At 43.1% G+C, this 22,328-nt stretch overlaps 1 protein-coding gene and 1 pseudogene across 4 annotated transcripts in view; one reads left to right on the top strand and one right to left on the bottom strand.

The window, feature by feature from the left end:
- The window catches only part of LOC147015516 (RNA-binding protein with multiple splicing 2-like), a 232,663-nt gene that overhangs the window by 41,915 nt on the left and 168,420 nt on the right, over positions 1-22,328 (top strand). The gene's annotated exons all lie outside the window — the stretch shown is intronic.
- LOC147015517 (uncharacterized) overlaps positions 19,716-22,328 on the bottom strand; it is a 9,215-nt pseudogene continuing 6,602 nt past the window's right edge.

Raw genomic sequence — 22,328 nt, 5'->3', positions numbered from 1 at the left:
TGACCTGACGTGGTAGTCTCATTGCTGGTAGTGCCTCACTTGCCAACTGTCGGTGTTTTATGAGATTGGTAACTGTAGAAACTATGTGGAGGTTGACTAGAATCCAGAATTCACTGTTGTATATTGGGAAGAATCAAGTCTATGTACTTTTTGAATTGGCTTCACAAGCACTTCTTGTCCTCGTTAGTTTGAAAGTCTATATGAACACCTTCACCAGTCAACTGCTGGACTGAAGTCTTCACTTATTCCAGTAGGTTTTCAGTGGATATCTCTCTGATCCAATTGTTGCTTTTATTTCTGGATAAAATCTACTACTGTTGTGCAGATACCGAGATGGCATTGTTGAATGACCCAAGTGGTTTTAACAGTAGGTTTACTGGAGAAAGAATGACTATTGTCTTCTGTGAATGAAGTAACAAAAGTAGGTCACCAGCATTACTACTCGGATCCATCCCATCTTGGTGGATACTTTTCATAGCCAGTAATGGTTTCAGTAATTTCTAGACAACAGACAAATATCACTCATGAGAAAGCCAGTGGGTTTCAACAGGTTGGACTAATTTGAACTTCAGTCCCAAAGCATCTTCTATTTCTTTCCAAGGCATTCGGTCGTTTTGGAGTCTTGTTAAAAAATAGGACCGCCTGTCCTGAAGCTCACCTGGATCAGGAGCAACAGTCACTCAACCCCCCCCCCCCGCAGACCCCCTTAGATTCTGAATTTTTAATGCCATGAACAAACTTCAGTATATCTGGGATGATGAAGTTTGTGGTCAAGTTTCATTGAAATTCTGTGTGTAGTTCACAGAAGAGAGCAAATGCCTATTTTTTTGGGGGGGGGGGTGGTCAAAGAAAACCCCGTAGGCCCCCTCAATGAGCGCAGATTTTGATGCGGTCAATACACCTTTGTTAAGCATCAGATACGAAGCTGGCACCAAGTTTCATAAAAATCACGTGTTTGGTTCAAGCGAAAATGACTGAGGTGTTTATGGACTGACTGACTCATTGACTGATTCACTCACTCACTCGCTCACCTACGGACACAACTTGATCACATTAGCTCACGCAACTAAAGTCCAGGTGAGCTAAAAATGAATGTAATGATGACATTAAGTATGTCCCTCTTTTAACGTCCTTTGAAGATTCTACAGCTCTTTGTGGTGCCAGTTGTAGTAGATGTCTTTTGCAGTGTGTATTGGAGAGATTAGGATTACACTTTTCTCTGAGCAAAGCTTGTTCTCCACTATGTCTTCCAGAGAGGTTTTCAGCTCCAATGAATGCACAAGCAGCCATGTGTTTAGGGTTTAATTTACAAGCATTTAACTCTTCTAAGATGTGGACTGTCACAGATGCAGCCGATGTGTTTTCTATAATCTGAACATGTAAAAATGCATCCACTGGCCTACTACTGACATATGCAATGACTCTATACTTCACGCCCATTTGCATCAGTGCATTCATCAGCCATGTAAGCAAATTAATCAAATGCGGTGAGAGAGTTTTTCACTTTTACAACTGCTGAATCATTCACTGTTTCACCGCATGCTTCTAACCATTCAGTTGAGTTTCTTGCAGAAAGATAGTGAGCATTTGTCGGTGTTCTTTGAAAGAAGTGTCCAATTTCAGGGTTGAAAAGTGGCAATGTACTTAACAATGGCCTCCAGTTTGTAGATGTGTGGTATTTCTCGCTTCATTAGAAAGTAGCTGCATTGTGTCTTCAGTCGTCTTACCCTCATGAAATACTTGTGATATTGTCTTTGACAGTGACTGGCTACTAAGGCTTTCCGCATATCGATGCAGACCAGAGGCTCGGTGTTTTGTAGCATTTTTAGTTTGTTCGCATTAGCTTTGCTGATAAGTTGGGAGAACCAAGCTCCTCCACTTTTACCAACTGTAGCAGTGGGAAGCTTTCCTTCTTCGTAAGCTTTTTTTTTGCAAGCCGTGCACCAGTAGTCATCTTTTGTAGGTTCAATAAGTGGAAAGAGTTTGACCGACACACATCAGGAACTGCCTCTATGTTGTGAAGACAGTGGGTCTTCTTCAGTAGGTAGCTGTATTTGTGCTTCATGTTGTTTGGATGATGATGCACCACTCAAACATTCAGATGAGATGTTGGTATGATCTTGGTTCTTGGTATATTTATTATCTTGTTTGTTTTTGTCTTTGAGTGGAAAAAATTGTTGCATTGCTCTTTGTCTTTTCATTTTCACTTACAACCTGTAACATAAAAACTGATATGAATAAATCAAAATAGAAAAGGACCTGTGAATAAGTGTTAAATGATCATAATTTTGCTCACAGTGACCTGCAAAACATTTGTGGTATTATATGGACATTTGAAAAAAAGAGGCTTTTAAGGTCATAAAAAAAATTTAAGATAAATTTTTTTTATAACAATTTGTGTCCGTTTCATTCACAATCTCATTTCGAATCTCATTTATGTTTTTACATTAAAATATTTTTTTTTCTTGTTTCTGCAATTTTTAAAAGTAATAAAATGCTTAATGTTTTATATATTTTGTTGTGTTGGTATGGATTAAAGGTTATTAAATTATAACCACTTATGTTATTAAATTTGGCTTATGGTACATTCTGCCCTTCCCACTCTCCCCTCAATCCTTGCTTTTGCTTCAGTCCACTATGTGGATTACCACATATGTGAAATAATGTAATTATCGTTTAAAAAAAAAAAGCTCAATGTTTTATATATTTTGGTATGGATGAATCCCATATATGCTATGAAATTGTTTTAATACTTATTTAAATTGATTTGGGGGATGGTTTGGATATTTATCGCTTTTGGAATGGTACTGTCTATTTTACCCCTTCCCACAGTACTGGCCTGGTTTGGTTGAGTCCACATTTATGTTCGATTTATTTTCCTCATAAAATGATTAATGTTTTATGCATTTATCAATTTTTGGTTGCATGCAGCAGCCCAGAGACAGAGTAACTTCCTTGCATTGGAATCACCATCATGGCTTCAGCAGTTATTGATGTAGGTTGGGCCACAGTTTAACATTGTTTTGAGAGAGGAAGAAGAAGGAGAAGTACAAATTGGCGTTTTAGCGATCTCTCGCTTGGTACTTTAACGATGTATTCTGTCATCTTTTAAAGTATTGGTAGTTCAGAAAACACTCGAGTAAAAGGGATGGCTTTTAGATGCTTATGAGTAGTTTATGAGCATATCATTGTGTACACAATTGAATGGGTCTTCATTTCCCCCCCCCCCCATGTCATCCCTCTGTATGGAGTACAACTGTACTCCATGTTACTTGAACACTGTAGAACACAAATTGCCTTCATAATACTTCCCAGAACTTCCATTTTTGTAGTCGTTCAATTTAAATAAAGGTTAAATGGGGTGGTGAAAAAGGGTGGGATTCGGGACTGCTTCTGTACTACTTCAATAGCACTGTTTCCAGATTTATTTATTTAACAATCATTAATATCATTGTTTTATTAAAATTAAAGTACAGTACTGTATATACTTGAATAATGCGTGCGGTATCGTGTTCCATTAACTCTCAAATTGTTGGTGTTATTGCCATACTTTACAAACATTCTGCACCCTCTCATTTGCCTGAGGTCATATTCCATCCGCTTGGAAGTCAGGTAACATCACTTTCATCAACCATCCTTGCTGTGCATGTATGGCACGACCAAAAATCACTTCCACTTTGTTGCGAAGCTCAGTGTTGGATACTTTGGTTTGAACCTTCGCTAAAAATGAGTGAAATGAAACATTTTGAAAATTTCAAATTATTCTCACTCAGATTTCAACATCACCATAACGCATATAATCAAGTTGTTTGAACTCTCTAAATTCTAAAAGAAGATGATTTGTAATACCGTCTACCACCTGGGGTGCTATACGATGTACATTTACAAAGATAATTGAGGTCTTCCGCTCCCCCAGATATGCTACCCAGACTGAAACCATACTTTGTGTACCCTTTGGCAACATGCACAATTTTGTTGGATTTGGTTCAGTATTTTTTCAAATTTTGGAAGCATAAATAAACAAATAAACAAATAAATTACAAATTCACTTTTATAGTGTAGATGGGTTTTAATATGGTCTCTGGTCGAGTATTATAAGAGAAAATTGTCGGAAAAACAGAATAAGCATGTTATTCTTCAAGATTGTGAAATTTCAAATGAGAGTTGTCAAATGAAATGTTAGTTATTTTAATAATTTACCCCTAAGCAAAACATATCAACGACAGCAAAAAACGGCTTGCAGAAAACAAGATAATAAACCAACGGACAGCCTGGAGGCAATGTTTTTTTTTTTCAAATAAAAATTGTGTGGGTACCAATTTTAGGCTGTTTGGATGATGATGCACCACTCAAACCTACAGATGAGATGCTGGTATGTGCTTGGTTCTTGGTATATTCATTATCCTGATTCGTTTTTAAGGCTTTGAGTGGAAAAATTGTTGAATTGTTCCTTGTCTTTTCATTATCACTTTCACCTGTAGCATAAAAGCCCTGTAATTAACCAATTTCTAGATGCGATTTGAAAATTTACAAGACCGGAGTTTGATTTGTGAGGCCCTTGTACACAAAGCACGTAACTTTTTCGATCACACTCAATCGTTCCCACAAAATTTCTGGTTCAGTACATCACGCTTAATTCTCTTTTTTTTTTGATGGACTATTGATTTCACAATGTGAATGGAATTCAAGAGGGGGAGTGTATTTTCTGCAAAACATTCATTACATTTGTCTGATCTAACCATCCATTGGGACCATACTCTGTGTAGAGCGTTGGTGCTGCCTAAGCAGGTCAGGTTAGGTATGGGAGCATGTGCCAGAACAGCGCGTCGCTGCGTCCACTTTCCGCCGGTACTCCAGGGGCCTCCATCTGGCCATCCCCCAGGCAGATGCGAGGCCCATCCCCATCTCCTTGAGATGATGGTCAACCTGCTGCAACCACGAGGCACGTGGTCGGCCCACTGGCCTCCGCCACTCATGAGACTCCCTCGCTGAGAGAATCTGGTGAGCAGGATCAGCGTCAGGAAAACGAGCCACATGTCCATACAGCCGCAACTGACGCTCACGGACTATGCAGGTAACAAATCTCATCCGAGTCTCTCTCAGCAACTGCTCGTTGGACACAAAATCCGACCAGCGATAGCCAAGGATTCTCTGAAGAGACCTGGTACCAAAGGAATTAAGTCTCCATCTCAGATCCTTGGTCAGAGTCCAAGCCTCGCATCCATAGAGCAAGACTGGAAGTACCACAGACCTGAAGACTCGGACTTTCGCCCTCCCGCAGAGGCACCGGCAGCGCCACACCCCATGATCCAGTGAATCCATGACTCCTCAGGCCCGACCCAGACGTCTATTGACCTCTGACTCACAGCCAGCAGAGACATGAATATCACTGCCAAGGTAAGTGAATCTCTCCACGACCTCAACATCCTCACCACAAACAGGCACAGACAGGACAGCAGCATCCAAGATGTCACCGAAAGCCTGGATCTTAGTTTTGACCCAAGAAACCCGTAATCCCAGCAGCTCTGACTCCTCATTCAGCACCTTGAGGGCCCCCATAAGGATATCTAAAGTCTCCGCAAAGATGACTGCATCATCTGCAAAATCAAGGTCCGAGATCTTGACATTCCCAAACTATGCACCGCAGCTTGATCTCTCCGACATCCTCCCTAAAATCCAGTCCATACAAGTGCTGAAAAGTGTAGGGGCCAGTACACACCCCTCATGAACTCCAGTAACAACTGGAAATAAGTCAGAGATGGTACCACCACACTTTACAGCACTCTCAGTACCAGAGTAGAGTTCAGACATCAGATCGATCAGTTTTTGCGGCACCGCACGAAGACCAAGAATCCTCCAGAGGACATCCCGATTCACTGAATCGAACGCTTTACAGAGATCAACATAGGCTGCAAGCAGCCCCTGCCGAAACTCTCGTCTGCGTTCAGTGAGGACACAAAGAGCAAGGATGCGGTCAATCGTTGACCTCTTTGGTGTAAAGCCTGACTGCTCTGGACGCTGGTGCTCAAGCAGATGGTGGCGAACCCTATCAAGAATTATCCGAGCAAAGACCTTGCCCGGCACTGAGAGTAGCGTCACCCCTCGGTAGTTGTTGCAGTCTTGGCGATCACCCTTCCCTTTCCAGAGAGGAACAACAAGGCCCCTCTTCCAGTCAGTTGGGATGATGCCTGTGTTCCAGGCAGAGCACAAAACTGCATGCAACGACACGAGTGCAGCATTTCCACCAGCCTTGAGAAGTTCAGCATGGATGCCACAGATCCCTGGAGCTTTGCCCCGTTTCAACTGGTTCACCGCAGCCCGTGTTTCCACAAGCGAAGGTGGACCACAGTTGATTCAAGGGTCAGCAACAGGGATTGTAACACCCTTGACGTCCAACTCGACAGCTGGGGGATCAGCCTCGTACAACCGCTCAAAGTAACCGGCCCAGCGGGCCTTCACTTCAGACTCCTCTGTCAAGAGCCTACCACTCTCTGCTCTAACTGCAGTGCTCCGAGGGATGGGCTTGGATGAACGCAATGCGCAAATTCCCCTGTAAGCGGGACGAGAATCACCTGTCCACAGGTGATGCTTTTCCCCCCTCACAGATTCCTTGCACATAGGCCTCCTTGTCCACCCTCAGTGCACGTACAGTTTTACGCCTCAGCTCCCTGAACAGCTCAGCTCTGCCATTCAGCCTGGCCCTGCGACTCTGGTCAATGGTATCCAGTGTCCCTTGAGCGACAAAATTCTTCTTTGCCCTGCGGTGAGTTCCAAGACATCCACCGGCAACATCAAGGACGGTGGTCTTGAAGGCACTCCACAACTCTTCAGGACCCCCCAAAGCACCCAGACCCCCCAAGTGTCCACTCAGACTGTTCGCAAACTCCTCAGCTACTCTCTCATCCCTGAGCTTGCCAACATCCAGCCTAGGCTGGGATGGTACCATTCTCCAGGATTTAAGATGCAGCTTTAGAGTTGCTACAACAAGCCTGTGGTCAGTATTGAGGAACTGAGCACTCCGGTAGACCCTGCAGTTCTGGATCATCCTCCAACGACCGTCAATGAGGACATGGTCAATCTCCTTTGCCACACCGCTAGCGTTGGAATACCAAGTCCAGCGATGAGCTTGTGGGCGCTGAAACCATGAACCAGCCACTTCTTGCAAAGTCAAGGAACTTAGTGCTATTCTGGTTCATAGTTCCTGACCCATGGGGACCAACACACACCTCATAACCATCCCTATCAGTTCCAGTCGATGCATTGAAATCCCCCAAGACTAGAAGTGTATCTCGTCTGGTGCACTGATCAACCACAGACTTGAGCGTGGCATCGAATATGTCCTTCACAGTGAGATCACTTTCCTCAGTCGGAGCATAAACAGAGACCAGGGAAATGAGACCTAAGGAGTGACAAATCCTTAGTCTCATAATATGCTCATTGACCGGTGTTACCTCAATTATCATTGGAGTCAGCTTATTGGACACAGTTACAGCAACTCCTTGGGAATGGTAACCATCAGAGCGACCAGACCAATAGTAGGTGTAACCACCCACCATGATCTCGCCGCAATCCGGTCTCCGAACCTCAGAGAGCTGCAATCCCGATGTCCAAACGCTTGAGCTCAGATGATAACAGAGACAGGTGATCATCCTCTCTTAGGGATAGGACATTCCAGGCACCCACCCGAAGGGACCGCCTCAGGTTAACCCAAGGAGACCTCCTTCTGGTGGACGACACCTCAGCACCACTCCGACACACTCTCCCGCAATCTGACCCACGGATGTTACCCCGTGGTTTCCCTCCTATCATCAAAGATTAGGGGTTCCGAAGGCTTTGCCCCAATCCCGTCATCCGATGAGCTGCCCTGCGAAGGGAAGCTGCATAGGAGTTACTCCCACGGAGTGGGTTTTCAGATTTTTTTTGCGTTTTTGTGTTTTGCGGAATGAAGGGTTTTATGGTGGCCAGAGTGCAAATCCTGCCACCAACCTCCTAATAAAAAAGTAACCCAACTGCAGGAGGACGTCCGCAGACACAGTTGGGCACTAGTTGGTATGGATGGCCATTGGCTCATAAGGAGCTCCTCCGCCCTTTGACAGGTCTTGTTTTTAATCCTGCTGGGTGTCCATATCCAAACACCCTCCTCACCAGAAAACTTGGTTGGGGAGACGGTTTAGTCGCCGCCAACCCGACCATGGAACAGGTTAGTAAAGGTTTACATGGTACCTGTAGCAGGTCACAGATCTAACCTGACCTGACCTCAGCAGTCTCCTTGACTATTGGACACAATCCTGGATGGGTCGCCACTCCGACACAGGATACCAGCAAGCTGGCACTCATTTTGCTGACCTCGGAAAGATGACAGGCAGAGTCAACCTCACCTGGTATTAATTCAACAGCCAAGTGGGATTTGAACTCAGGATCCTCAGATCCCAAGCACACCACCCGAACCATTAAGCCAACACCAGGCATATTTGTATGATATATGTATCAAAATGACTGGAGATGATGGTGCTTCTGTGAGAACATTTTCACAAATTTCTCCATATCTAATGATGCAGTGCGCCTTTTCTTGAAGTCCAATGTGAGCATGTTAGCTTGGCGGGGCTAGTCATGGACCGTCGCTGTGGTCTGTTGATCCTCATCATTGATGAAAAGATGGATTCACACACTGCGGTGCTGCTGGTGACTGTGGCAATTTCTGCAGGAGGGGCATATATGTCTCGGGGAATGCTACCCTCTGTGAATGTAGCACTTCCAGTATATCGACACATACCATGAACTGTGGATTGGAATTGTGACTTATAAATGCCTTCACGACAGTAAGCTCCTCTCGAGTGGAGATCCTAACTCCAAGCTTTGACAGAAGTTGCAGGGTTTTAACACTCAGGAATGTTGGAGACTTTAATGATAGACTTCAGACAGCCTCGTACAGCCAACCACTTTTAACAAGCCTTGCCTTCATCTCTAACAAGATTGTGGCTATTATCTCAAAGACTCGTTTCATGTACGCCTTTGGGTCACATGACTCGTCTTGGTCTGCTCCTACACCTCTAGTACAAATCTTCACCAGCGAATCACCAAGTTTACTGTTCACGATGTGAAAACGACGGGGCCGAGCTAGCTTGTCGTTATCAACTCAGTCAGATATGAGTGAAGTTACAGTTTCGTGAAGTTTTCTTCATGAGTATCATCTCGTCGATCTTCATGAGCTTCTCGGTGATTTCAAGCCATATTTGAACGTTTCCATCAAAGTCGTTGTTTATTGTAAGTCGGTCTTCCCGGATTGGAGGCACTTATCCACGGGAGCCAGCATGCTTATAATCTGTTTCATGGCTATGGCAGTGTACCTGAAACTCTCACCACATAGTACCACTTGTAGAACAGCATCACTCATGACAGTATCGCCAACAAAATCTTGACCATTTGTGATCTCATATGTAGTCTCTAAAATTGTTTACAATAGCACTCACTGCATCTCGATGTCCCGTCCAACGAGTGTCGAGCACTCTTGATGCTTGAACCACCATTAAATTTTAATTTAAAAATTATTTTTTAAGATCGTTTAAAAAAATCTGGAAGTTTTTGATTGAAGCAATCTTATACACCAATCTTATACACCACCTTATAAGTGTATAATTCAATTATGATAAAGGTTTCATAGAGGTTTAAATGCATATAAATTAATTAATTCCTGGTTTCACTACCGTTTTGTGCAGTGTCTATTACACCACCCGATCTAACACATCATATTAGTCACTTGTAACAGTTGTTTGTGTCCTTTATAACGTCTTTCAAAACAAGTTTTCTGTTTGGAAAAATTTTTCAACAATGTGTGATTGCCAGACAGGCAGAAAGAGTAAAAAAATATATATCTCACTCCTCCTTGCGCATGTGCGATCGGGACAAATTCAGAGACAATGTACTGTTCAATGGCAAGTTTGTTTTTCGATTCATGTTCTAATCTGCGTTCAAAATATAACATTCAATTTAAATAAGCTGTTCCTTGATCATAAACTGATGAGACGGATGGACGGACATGAACTAATTGCTTCAGCTAGCTTTTCGCTTTGCGTGCGTGGTGAAGATTACAATAACATTGATAGCGCTACGAATCAGGAGAAGCTTGGCAAAACGTCAATAACAACCACGGTTGCCATTCTTCTATAACTCATGCTCCTTAATTGCTTTGGAATTCACATGGCACATGACAGCATGTTTTATTTGACACGATATCATCAAATAGTTATCTTGTTGTGGACTACAAAGTTAACCATCCCATTCTGTATTTGTATCTGTTGATTGTTGGAGAAGCATTGGCTTTTGCATTCACATTGGCCATCTCACTTGACAACTGAATGTTCCAATTCGGTCCTCAAGTCCCATGTGTCATTGCCTTGTCTGGATAATTTGGGTCTCGGTCATAATGCCTGCTTATGCATACAGTGACTATGCTGAAGTTGTAGGCGACAGGTTTGCGTGCGGATTTAGAATTTGGTTATAGTGTCGGCACACAATGGCCGACTCTTGTAAAAACAGTGGGATGTTTAACATCCACCAGCAAATGCTAATAGATGGGCCGCTAGATTTAATGTCCCTCCAAAAGATGGCATATTCTCTCATGCAATAACATACCTGCAAAGCACCAGGGTGATATTATATTCATGTAGAGAATCTAACCCAGATTAGACAGCTCAATGGCGAGTACACCACCTCTGAGCTATCCTACTAGCTACTGTACCAATCACGTGTCCACTTTGGCTAAAATTAATTTTGATGATTAAAATATAGAATATTACAAGATTACTTTGGGTTGCAAAATTCTTGCAATTTCGTAACAATACCGAATGGTACCGAATGAACAATACCAATAGCGAACGCAACAATACCAACACTGCAACAATACCGAATGGAACAATACCTCTCTCAATATTTTTTTTCACCAATTTTCATCCTACATTCGACCTGTGAGGGTTACATACCTGCTCCGTCTGTCTGTGGCATTATGTCTGGAATTGGAACAAGTAGCATTTGTTACATTTGAAATGTCTGTGTGTGAGTGCATCATTTAAACATACACTGACATGTACCTTCTAGTCTTGAGTATGTGTTCTGTAACAGACACACCCGATGTGTCATCTGGATTGCTTGACTATTTTTGTAAACAAAATGTAGGCTCATGAAAGAGCGAGGTGATGAGGGTTGAAGGACGGTGTACTGACAGTCGGTTATTGAGGAATTAGGCAGACACAAAAAAAGCAAGAGAATCAATGAGCAGGGAAAGATAGATGGCAGTCTGCAAATAAGAGGGTGTGGGTTTAGTGGGGGGGGGGGGTAAATAGGGCAATAACGTTTTCCAGGTAGGAATGGAAGATGACATGAGATGGTGATGAACTGTGGACGTGAAGCCATGGAGGGAAGATTAGGATTGAAGTGACTCGTCAAGGCAGTTCCGCAAGGTGTGTGCGTGTGCGTGTACATGCGTATTTCTATATCAATGTAGATATAAATGGAAAAAGCACGATTGTGTCTGAGCAGAGTGAACGTCATAACCACAACACATAGAATGCTGAATGATGCCTCAATTCAGAGCTCTTGCCGGGTCTGTATAGTGCACTCATGCGGCGGTTTACAAATACCCACATTCAAGCAATTTTGAGTTATGTGCATTTTTATTGTGCACACTAGTGGTGTATAGGGTCAGTTACTGGTTCGCACATCTACTGGAAGTAAAAAATATGATATAACCCGAGACTATGAGGTTTTCATGCACATGAGGTGGACAGAAGAGCATGCTCACATGGTGGCAATGCCTTGTGTGAGGGGAAGCACAAAGTTTCACAGGCAATCTATAGATTTGGATTCCCTGGTTCCCACACCTCGCATAAGTAAAAAAACAAAATAAATATATGTGTATATATATATATATATATATATATATATATATATATATATATATATATATATATATATATATATATATATATATATATATATATCCCCTTACAAGTTGGCTTTGCATCCGAATCTGAAGGACTGCCAACCCTGAATTGAAAAGTTCATTCAGCTATGGAGTACAAGGAGGAAGAAAAGAAAGATAAACAAAAGCCATCGCAAATCGATCAGCACTAATAAGGTGACGTAGGAGGTTGAAGGCGAGAGAACGTAGTGCTTACTTCGGTGTGGTGGTGAACACAAGTGTGGTGGTGGATTTGGCTGCTCTGCAACTCTACGTAGTCTAAGGACAAGACTCCCCACTTTTGTGGGAGATGAAGGCACGGACATGCATTCACCCTGAGACCTTGGTTTGTTGTGCTTTTGAATGGCGGCCTCTCGTAGGTCCTTCAGATTAGGACGCAAAGCCAATGGTACCCATCTGAGGCAATTTATGAGGATCATTTTCAACAGAGAAAGTTGAGAGAAAAAAACTGGTTGTGAAAATGTTCTCTCTGGCTTGTTCGGCCTCCTCATAAGAGGGCGAGGCCATTGGTCAACATGTCTACCGAAAATCGTCAAAGTCAAAATACCGTGCTCTCAGAAATGCTGCTAAAGTCATTGACGCTGCTGGTGTTGGTGCACGCTCCAGGACTAGACGAGCTGGGAATTTTTTTGACAAACTAACCAAAGTTGCAAGCAGATATGGAAGAAGTAGCACCATAAACTTCACTCAGATGCATGTCGATAATTTTTCCAACAACACTGACAAAAGCATTAACGGAAACTGTACATTTGCCAACATCATGGACCAGATGGTGGAAGGTGTAGTCAATGGACTCGTATTAAATGTTTGGTATGGGTATCACAGAGCAGGAGTTTGGGATGATTAACAACCACCCACACGTTTCCTTGGTACTGCTTGAACGATTGCCGTATGAAAGCAAAGAAAGCTATCCTGGAGGACAAGTGCATAGAAGAAAGGTGCTCAGAATATGGAAAGTCGTAAAGTGAGTATCTTGATAAGGTCGAATTGGACCTCACTCACAATGCGGACAAAGCGATGGTGGAAAAAAACTAGCCAGCAACATCCTAGCCATGGATGCAGAAATAGTAGATCTAAACACAGATATTCACAACCTGTCTTCTCAGAATGAGCTTTTCAGGGATGAACCAGTGGAGATGGAATGTTCCAATGAGTAAAGGAGGAAGAAGGTGAATGGAGGTTGTGGCAAAATTGATCAAAGTTATGAACCTGAACGCATAGCCTGTATATACTTTCCGTGTTGGACGCCACATGGAGAATAGATTCAGACCAATGAAAGTTTTTTTGGAGATGCGAGTCTGACAGGAACCTAGTTCTTTCTAGCACTGGTCAGTACGATACGCAATGTGAATGATCCCTCTCTTTGCTAAAAAAAAAACCAAAAAAAAAAACCGATATTTGTCACTCGAGACTCGATTCATCTCAAAAGAGAAAAAGAAAAGAAACTGCTGCGGGATCGTAAGAAAAAGAGGGAAAGTGACCCAAACAGACAATACATCATCGGAGGAGACGAAGTAGTCCTGAAGTACCAAGCCCAAGTGCGGGCCTCGTCCCTGTAGATGACAACGGTCTCTCCACATCTCCCATAATAGAGTCTCCTCGCACTACACACATTAAGGGAAAGAGTATATTTCATTAAAAACGATTAATTTTAACGCACAGTCTCTTACAAACAAGTCATTGCACCTTCGATCACTCATCGGCGGTGAGGAGCTCGACATTGTAGCTATTACTGAAACCTTTTTGATATTACAGTCATGGACAGGGAGTTCACTTCCGATGGACATATTGCCTTTCTGAAGACAGAAACCTAAACTATGGTGCAATCTTATTGTTTGTGGAAAGCAATTTATTACCTACTTTGGATTGTTCTCCTGAGAACCAATGTGAGATAGTATGGTGCACTAACACTAATCCTACTCCCTCATCACATGTACTAGTGGGAGTTTTCTACAGACCTGATAAAGGAGGACATGCCCGTGGAGAACAGATTTGTACATCTACCAACTCGGATGAATAAGAAATGTTTTCTTGTTTGGTGATTTTAACTTGCAAGCACAACGTCAACTTCCCAACTTTTCTAAGATCGCTTCGATGACTATCACTGAAGTGCGGCTAGACAGTTCCTAGAGCACGATGCCACACGTTGTGTTCAAGTACACACTTAAAATTTAATCAAGCACTAGTCGACCAAACCGACTCGTGGTAACAATCTTATGTATTTAGTTATTACAGGTAACTCCAGCCTCTTACAGGATGTATAAGGAGGGGAACTCTTCTCCTCCAATGATCATTCAATGTTTGTGTCAACCTCGTCTATTATCCTCCCCAGAATTAACTCCGAGTGATGGAAAAGTGTTCTTGTATTTGAAAGGCAATTTTATAGGAATGTCATGACATTTACAAAGCTTAGACTGGAAGGGCCTCCTCAGAGACTGTTCAGTTACAGAACAATGGACTAGCTTAAAACACAATGATGAAGAACTCATTGATATTTACATCCCTTACAAGCTTATGAAAGCTGGAAGACGATTTCAACCTCCTTGGACACAGTTCAGATCTGTTAAACAAGTTCAAGCAAGCGAAATAACAAGCAAGGAAGCTGCAAGTCAAAGCCACGCCGACTGACCTGAACACCTTCAGTGAAGCACATCGACAAGCTTTGAAAGATGTTTTGTTCGAGGAGCTCAAGCCAAATAATTAGGAAGAAAAACTGGTGCAAAACCTGAACAATAATCCTCAAAGCTTTCCAATTATGCCCGTCTCCTCGACAAGACATCTTCCTCCATTGACTTCGAAATATACAATAATATTACTGTGACTGATGACAATGTAAAGGCTCATATTTTGGGTGTTTTTTTTTTCTTTTTCAGGAGTGTAACCGCCTCTCTCCCAGATCTAGAGATTACTTCGCAAGCAGTTCGCAATGAGCTAGAAAAACTGAAAAAAGATGAGTGATCTCAGGACCAGATGGGGTACACATCAATATCCTTGCTGAGGTTCCTGACTTTGACGTTCCTTTGGCGTATATGTTTCAACAGTCAATGGAAATAAGATTATTCCTCAAGATTGGCGCGACGCTTGAGTCTCCTCTGTCTTCAAGAAAGGAGAAACAACTGATGTTGGAAACTATCGACCAGTATCACTTGCAAGTCTCTTCTTCTTCTTCTTCTTCTTCTTCTTCTTCTTCTTCTTCTTCTTCTTCTTCTTCTTCTTCTTTCGGCTGCTCCCGTTAGGGGTCGCCACAGCGGATCATCCGTATGATCCGCCTAGTGATTTGGCACATGTTTTATGCCGGATGCCCTTCCTGACGCATCCCTGGTCGCCTCTTACGACACCAGGATATGGTACACCTATTTTAACCAGGGTATACACCGGCCCAGTATACTGGTACTCACTTCGCCGACCTCGGAAGGATGACAGGCTGAGTCAACCCCCTGCTGTATTAGTTCAGTGGCCCAACGGGGCTTGAACTCAGGACCTTTTGGATCCCAAGTCGCTGCCCTCACCACTGCGCCAACACCAGGATATAATAAGATCACTTACAAGTCAAGTTGTGAAAATCGTGGAACGCATAATTTACGACCACATTTTGGATTATGTTACTCGACATAACATAATAATTGATTCGAATCAGCACGGACTCCAGTCAAATTATTACTGTGAAATGTAATTTGTCATGCCTACATGCAGGGGTGCTGAGGGGGAGGGGGGTAACTATCCCAGGGCCCGGACCTAATATGGGCCCGTAATTATTCCTCCAATTGTTTGATTCATTATGAGAGTATAGTTATAAATAATTTCATTGCCGTGGAGAGTATTATGCTATTGCCACCCTCCCTCGTAAAATAAACTACTGTGGGAACAATTTACATAATGATAATCGTGGTAATGACGTCATAACGTAAATGCAAACCCCACCCAGGTGAAATAAGTTAAAAAAAAATAAACTAATCCACATATCGGAATAGCATCACAATTTCCCACGATACGAAAACCTCCATTTCAGTTGTTATTCAAAAAAAAAAGAAGGTATTTCTGTGTACATGTAGAAGAGTTTCACCAATGACAGCAAAGATCTCTGGTGATCTGTAGACGACAGCACTTCCAAGTTCCAACCAATGACAGTGGAATATAATGTGACGTCAGAGGAATTGATTCTACAGTCTGTACTTATCGTCACTTGTAAAGAGTAAGCCATGTCTGCAAGGCTCTCGTACTCTGTTCCATGTCGGTGTAATTAAGGCCAGTAGTCTCTATCAAGTGACTGGAGACCTACCATTCCACAAGTGACAGAAACAATTTGTGAGAAATCTCAAGGTGGTAACGCTATTGATGATATAAAAGAACAACGCATTCGTGGAATTGAAAGTGAAACAGAGAGAGGTGGTGGATAATCAGCACAAGGCCCATGAACTCTCACAGAACATTGAGAGCAGCCTCAAATTCCAATGTGCAAACTTTGATGTTGGCAAAGTCTCTGAAATTTCAACCCAGACAGAAGTAGAAAACTGTGTGAGAGGCCATCAGGAATATCCAAAAGAATTTCCTTCTGGTGGACAAGGTCACACATTTCCAACGAATATCTTCAGTTTCAAAATGCCAAACGGTGAAACTGGCAGTCGTCGATTAATATTACATTAATGAACCATTTCTCTTTCTCTCTCTTTCTCTTTCTCTCTTTCTCTCTCTCGATTTCATCAGTCATTCCTTCGCTCAAATATATATGTATAACTGGAAGGATCCTTCTTTTCTCCTTTCGTATGCACCCCGTGGCTGCTGGTTGCATCATCGCTAGGGCCTGGGAGTGCAGTATTACATAATATTACATGGTCAGGTTTTATCTTAATATATTATATCTGAAACTGGATGAAGGGGGCTGACACAAGTGTTGCCCTGGGGCCCATTCTGGCTCTTGGCACCCCTGCCTACATGATTGGAGCTCTCACTTTGACCGAGGATTAGAAACATTTGATACACTGCATATGGACTTTCTGAAAGCCTTTGTCTCTGTACCCCACCTGAGATTTATTTTCACCTGTGACACAAGAGCTCTGCCAGGTTGTTGTTGTTGTTGTTGTTGTTGTTGTTGTTGTTGTTTTTGCTGCTGCTGCTGTTGTTGGTTGTCTATTTTTGAAATGTGCACCCATTTGTCGGACAGCTGCTGGGCACCACTCGCATTTGTCGCTTGACTACACCCACCATGGCACCCAGACAAAATAATATGGCCGCCATCTTTGTTTTCTGGTGGGCCGAAGACATTACACCTGCAGGCCTCTGCTGATAACAGCCCCATATAGGGGCTAAACGATCTGTGACCATGTGACGAATCAGCTCGTTCTGATATAACCATGGTGGAGGGTGACATGGATGAGAAGTGTCAAGTTAATCTTTTAATAGTGCATTAAATGTGCGTTTCCCAATCAGCCCGTTACCTGATTTTGGAACAGATTGTGACCATAGTGCGGTCATTCGTGTTAAGCTTCTCCGACTGGGTATCAACGGTAAATTGTTCTTTCCTGGTTGAAGGAATTGTTGTATCTCAATGAATAAATCACACAAACATACAGGATCAGAGTTAACATGACTCATGCATTGTGCTCAACATGGCGGAACCTCTATCCCGGTGAGACAGGTCACGTCACTTGGGATCCGCTGGTATATAATCTGACTACGCAAGCATAACATGTGTCCCCATCTTTCCTAAAGGTTAAACATAAAAAAAATCTTTGTAATAAGGGGCTCAGTGACAATTATGCTTCATAAACAATTAACAAAAATACGATCAATGATGTCCATGAATTAAATTTTTGGAGCATGCTCAAGTTCCCATCAAATCAACTTAAATTTGATAACATTCAGTTTGTTACAAAGTAAGAAAACTTCTTGGAAGATGTTGATTGCATCCAGGACATTGAGGTGGTTGTCTGGTCAGGTCTGGCTGAGGAATAGGGGTATCAGGCAGGTGAGCAGTGTCAAAGTTACCATCTGAATTCAAATTGGGTTGACTAGTCTCGTGGGACGTTACACATCGTCGTGAATTCCAAAAAGAACCATCTTAGAGCATAAAGTATTCAGATTGGCTTTGTGAACAATGCATTGTGGCTGTGATTGAGATGATGCCAATTTGTGTTTACAAATTTGTCTCGAAGTTCGGACTCTTACACCTTGATTCAGGGTCAGAGTGTCTGCATCTGCGACATCACTCTGTATACTCTGTTACCCATTGCTGCTTTTTTGAACAGCATTTGTTAATCCTGTGTTAGCTGTTGATGTCTGGATAGGTTTAAGAGCTTCCAGTGGATATGAAAGTTTGCAACCTATTATCATTTCAGCTGGGATATGCTGTGTTAGAGCATGTGGTGATAAGCGGTAAGTCTAGAATGGTTCAAACTGCATCTTTGAATGTTTTTCCATCCGTCAACTGAGCGGTGAGACTTTCCTTGATCACATGGTTTAACTTTTCCACTCCACCATTGCATTGAGGGTTGTAATGGGCTGTGCGATGAGGCTCAACCCCAGCATGCTCCAAAAACATTTCAAATTCATACCAAACAAATTACGGGCCATTGTCGGTGATCACAACTTCGGGCAGTCCCCATCTCGCAGAGTTCACCGAGAATGTTTATGATAGTCTTTGAAGTCACGACTTAGACCGGCAGCCCAGAGAGTTTTGATCATACGAATGAGGTACCAATATCTGAGTACAGGGGGTTTTAGTGAGTAACCTGACATATGCAGATATGGATTTCTGCCGGGCACCACCCGCTGCGTGTGGCCCCTGGTGACCCTCAAAGTGGCCTTTAAAATGAATTAGATCAAACATTGGAGGTACCAGTTAAAACCAGGTTTAAATGAACAAGTACATCCCCCAGAGTGTAGAATGGCCATGCAAGAAAAACTGTCCGCTGTATAAGGGTCGCCAGAAGCCCAAAAAGGGTCCAAAAATTTGGGCTAGATCAAACATTGGAGGTACCACTTAAAACCAGGTTTAAATGAACAAGTACATCTCCCAGAGAGTAATGGCCCATGCAAGAAACTTTGTCCGCTGCCTAAGGGTCACCAGAAGCCCCTTAAGTTGGCCCTTTCGAAGAATTTGAGCTCGATCAAACATTGGAGGTACCAGATAAAACCTAGTTTAAATGAACTAGGACATAACCCAGAGTGTAGAATGACCCATGCAAGAAACTTTGTTCGCTGCGTTGACCCTACCAGAAACCCCTTAAGTTGGCCCTTTCGAAGAACTTGAGCTAGACCAAACATTGGCGGTACCACTTAAAACCAGGTTTAAATGAACAAGTACACTCCACCGAGTATAGAATGCCCCATGCCAGACAAATTGTCCACTGCGTTGGCCCTACCAGACACACCAAATGTTGGCCTTTCGGGAGACTATGTGGAGGTCAAACGTAAAGACCCTGAATTGTATTCTCGGTTGGTAAAAATAATGACAAAACCCCGACCTTTTTTATTGTATTCTTTATTGTAATAAAAATCCACATGCAAAAGGTTAACCTTTATGTATGCTAGGGAGCCAGACTAGTACCACAAAAGCCTCGTAGCGTGGTGGGTTAGTCGGTTGACCCACAATCCAGAGGTCTGGGTTCAAATCCCAACGGTGGCATGCAGGGTGTCTTTCCCATCGATGGTTTCCATGTTCACGTCATAGTTATCCCATGCCAGCCCTGTGCCACGGTTGGGATTTAGTTCTACACAATCAGGTGCATCTCGTTCGTTCTCAGCCGAAAATGCAAACTGTCTCGAACGCCTTGACCTCATCATAACTGAGGCAGTTTCCCAGCTGGTTCAGGATACGCAAGATCAGGTTGGAGCCGGTTAAAGTCCCCAGTCCTAACCCAAGCACTATGTGCTTCCAAGGCTGCACTGAACCCCTTGATACATTATAAACTGCATCTGATGATGTAGCCATTTAATTACCTTTCTCTGAACAGTTTCTCTGTTATCACCAGAAGGCTCACGAAGGCCATAAAGGAGTGTTCTGTAAAACAGCAACACTTCTTCTGGGAGATCAGGTGAACATGCCTTGAGTGTCTCTACAGATGTTGGAGTCGGTGTTTTCAACTTGGGCATCGCCTGTATTACAGCACGAAGATGAAGTGCTGCAGTGCGTATCATGTGGAGGTGCTTCTCATCATCATCACGTAGGCTTGCTCTTGCATCATCATCAGACATACCAGAACTGTACATGAAATTTCCCTTCCGATGGTCGTAAACGGATGTGGCAATTTTCTCCCCGAATTTGTCTGATTTTGTTCATCAAAGCCTGTACCGCGTAACCTTCTATACCGTCTACTGTCCCTCCTGCACTTAGATATTCTGCTTTATAGAGTTCGAGAATTTAAGTTGCAAGCATTGCCCGACGATTCCCAATCATCTCTGTCTCGATTAGTGTTGAATGTCTTGAAATGCACCTGCCTGTTTGAAACGTCTGCATTTTTTGGTACAGCCCCCTCAGCCTCCTTGAATATTCACGACGGCATGACTAATGGTACTGAGTTTCTTTCGCAATCATATCAATCCCACTTCTAACTAAAGCTTTTACCCGCTCATTGCTACTTCTTGGAGCTGCTGCAAATATGGCATCACACCCGTCTTTTGTAAGGCACTCTGTGAACGGCTCTACCTTCCGGTTTATGGTCTTCCGCAATACAGGACAGAAGATGCATGAGCCCCTCAACAAACCTTTCGTATCAGATGGCGGCAGCGAGCTTCTGCGTCGTGTCTCGGGTTTTTTTAGAGGGAGGTTCGCTCTCGGAAGTTGATGACGGCCTTTTCACAGCAGTGTAATTTTTATGACATTTAGTATGGTACACTGCATTACCCTTCTCTTGCTGCAGATTAACTTCTGTTGTAATATCTCTGTATCGATCAGACTTAAGTGAAAGTCTGCATTCAGCTGCTCTCTTGAATGAAGCCCACGTTCTGTCATTGAATACTTTCAGTGGGCCACCATGGCTTTTTGACTTGCAAATGATACAGACCTGATGAGATGCTTCACGACTAGCATGGTTGCCATCACTGCCTGGGGTCGGCCTGTCTGTTACCTAAAACAGAATGAAAACATAAGGCCTGAGCAGAGCAAACATTTCTGATGTGAAGGATGTACGTGTAGGCTACAATATTTCAATGCCTTATATGTCTATTACAACTAGGCCTGGGTTAGTGGGATCGATTAATTCATACAAGTGAACCAACTTAGTGGCATGCATCTTGGGACATACCTGGAGTGGTACAACATCGAAATTATCATGATCCATTCTTGTCAGATCTGCACATGCCCTCTGGAAGAAATATAAACTATTAAAAAAAACATCAAGCATCTCGTACGTTCCAGTAAGAGATAACAGTGGATGACCTGAATCTCATAGCACGCAGGCGAAGCGAGTCTTCGAGTCAGCCATGGGACTATAGTCCGTTTCTAGTTCTGACTCACAGGAGACAGCTTCCATTAGCAATGAAAATGGTCGATTCTGACGTTTGAAACGCATTCTGACAGGGTGATGAATTGATCGAGGTGGAGCATTGGTCTGTTTCTACCTAACAGTTTGTACGGTGTCCACACCACACCTAACCACACCTCACCCCACCCTACGCCCCACACACACCCCCATAGTGTTCATGTGTGGATGTTAAAAGCGACTGACGTGAATGTACGGTGTCCACACCCCCCAACACCTAACCCCCCCTGGATGAAGAAAAATACTCACTCAGATGACCTGTACTCATGCTACTCTTGCTGTCAGCTTCCCGTGTGTGAGTGACCAAAAAAGCGAAAGTCGTTTCGTGTCCCGGCTGCTCGACGTGGACGCTCCCGCTAGCCTCACACAGGTAGATAAGCGTATGCGCTACATGCATGGATATGCCTGGTACGTGACTCGAGGTTACTGGGGAGGGGGGGGGGTTAGGGCATGAGCTAAGATGTCATGGCCATCCGATGCGCCAAAACAAGAAAAATTTGCAAAATATTTTGAAATTTTGGGCGCCTCATTCATTATTGGGGAGAGGGGTGGCAGGGCCATTCTATACCCGGTGAAATACTTTTTCATTTCAACTTTATGTTTGATCTCGCTCAAATTCTTCGAAAGGGCCAACTTCAGGGGCTTCTGTTGGCCCTGATGCAGCGGACAAAGTTTCTTCCATGGGTCATTCTACACTCTGGGTTATGTCCTAGTTCATGTAAACTAGGTTTTATCTGTATCCTCCAATGTTTGACCGAGCTCAAATTCTTTGAAAGGGCCAACTTAAGGGGCTTCTGGCAACCCTTATGTAGTGGACAAAGTTTCTTGCATGGGCCATTCTACACTCTGGGGGATGTACTTATTCATTTAAA

Source organism: Eptatretus burgeri, chromosome 12 (genome assembly GCF_056783735.1).
Source record: "Eptatretus burgeri isolate ZD-2024b chromosome 12, Ebu_testis_v1, whole genome shotgun sequence".
Classification (NCBI taxonomy): Eukaryota; Metazoa; Chordata; class Myxini; order Myxiniformes; family Myxinidae; genus Eptatretus; species Eptatretus burgeri.
Note: the sequence above shows the minus strand (reverse complement) of the source record. Positions and strands in the feature narration are given on the sequence as shown.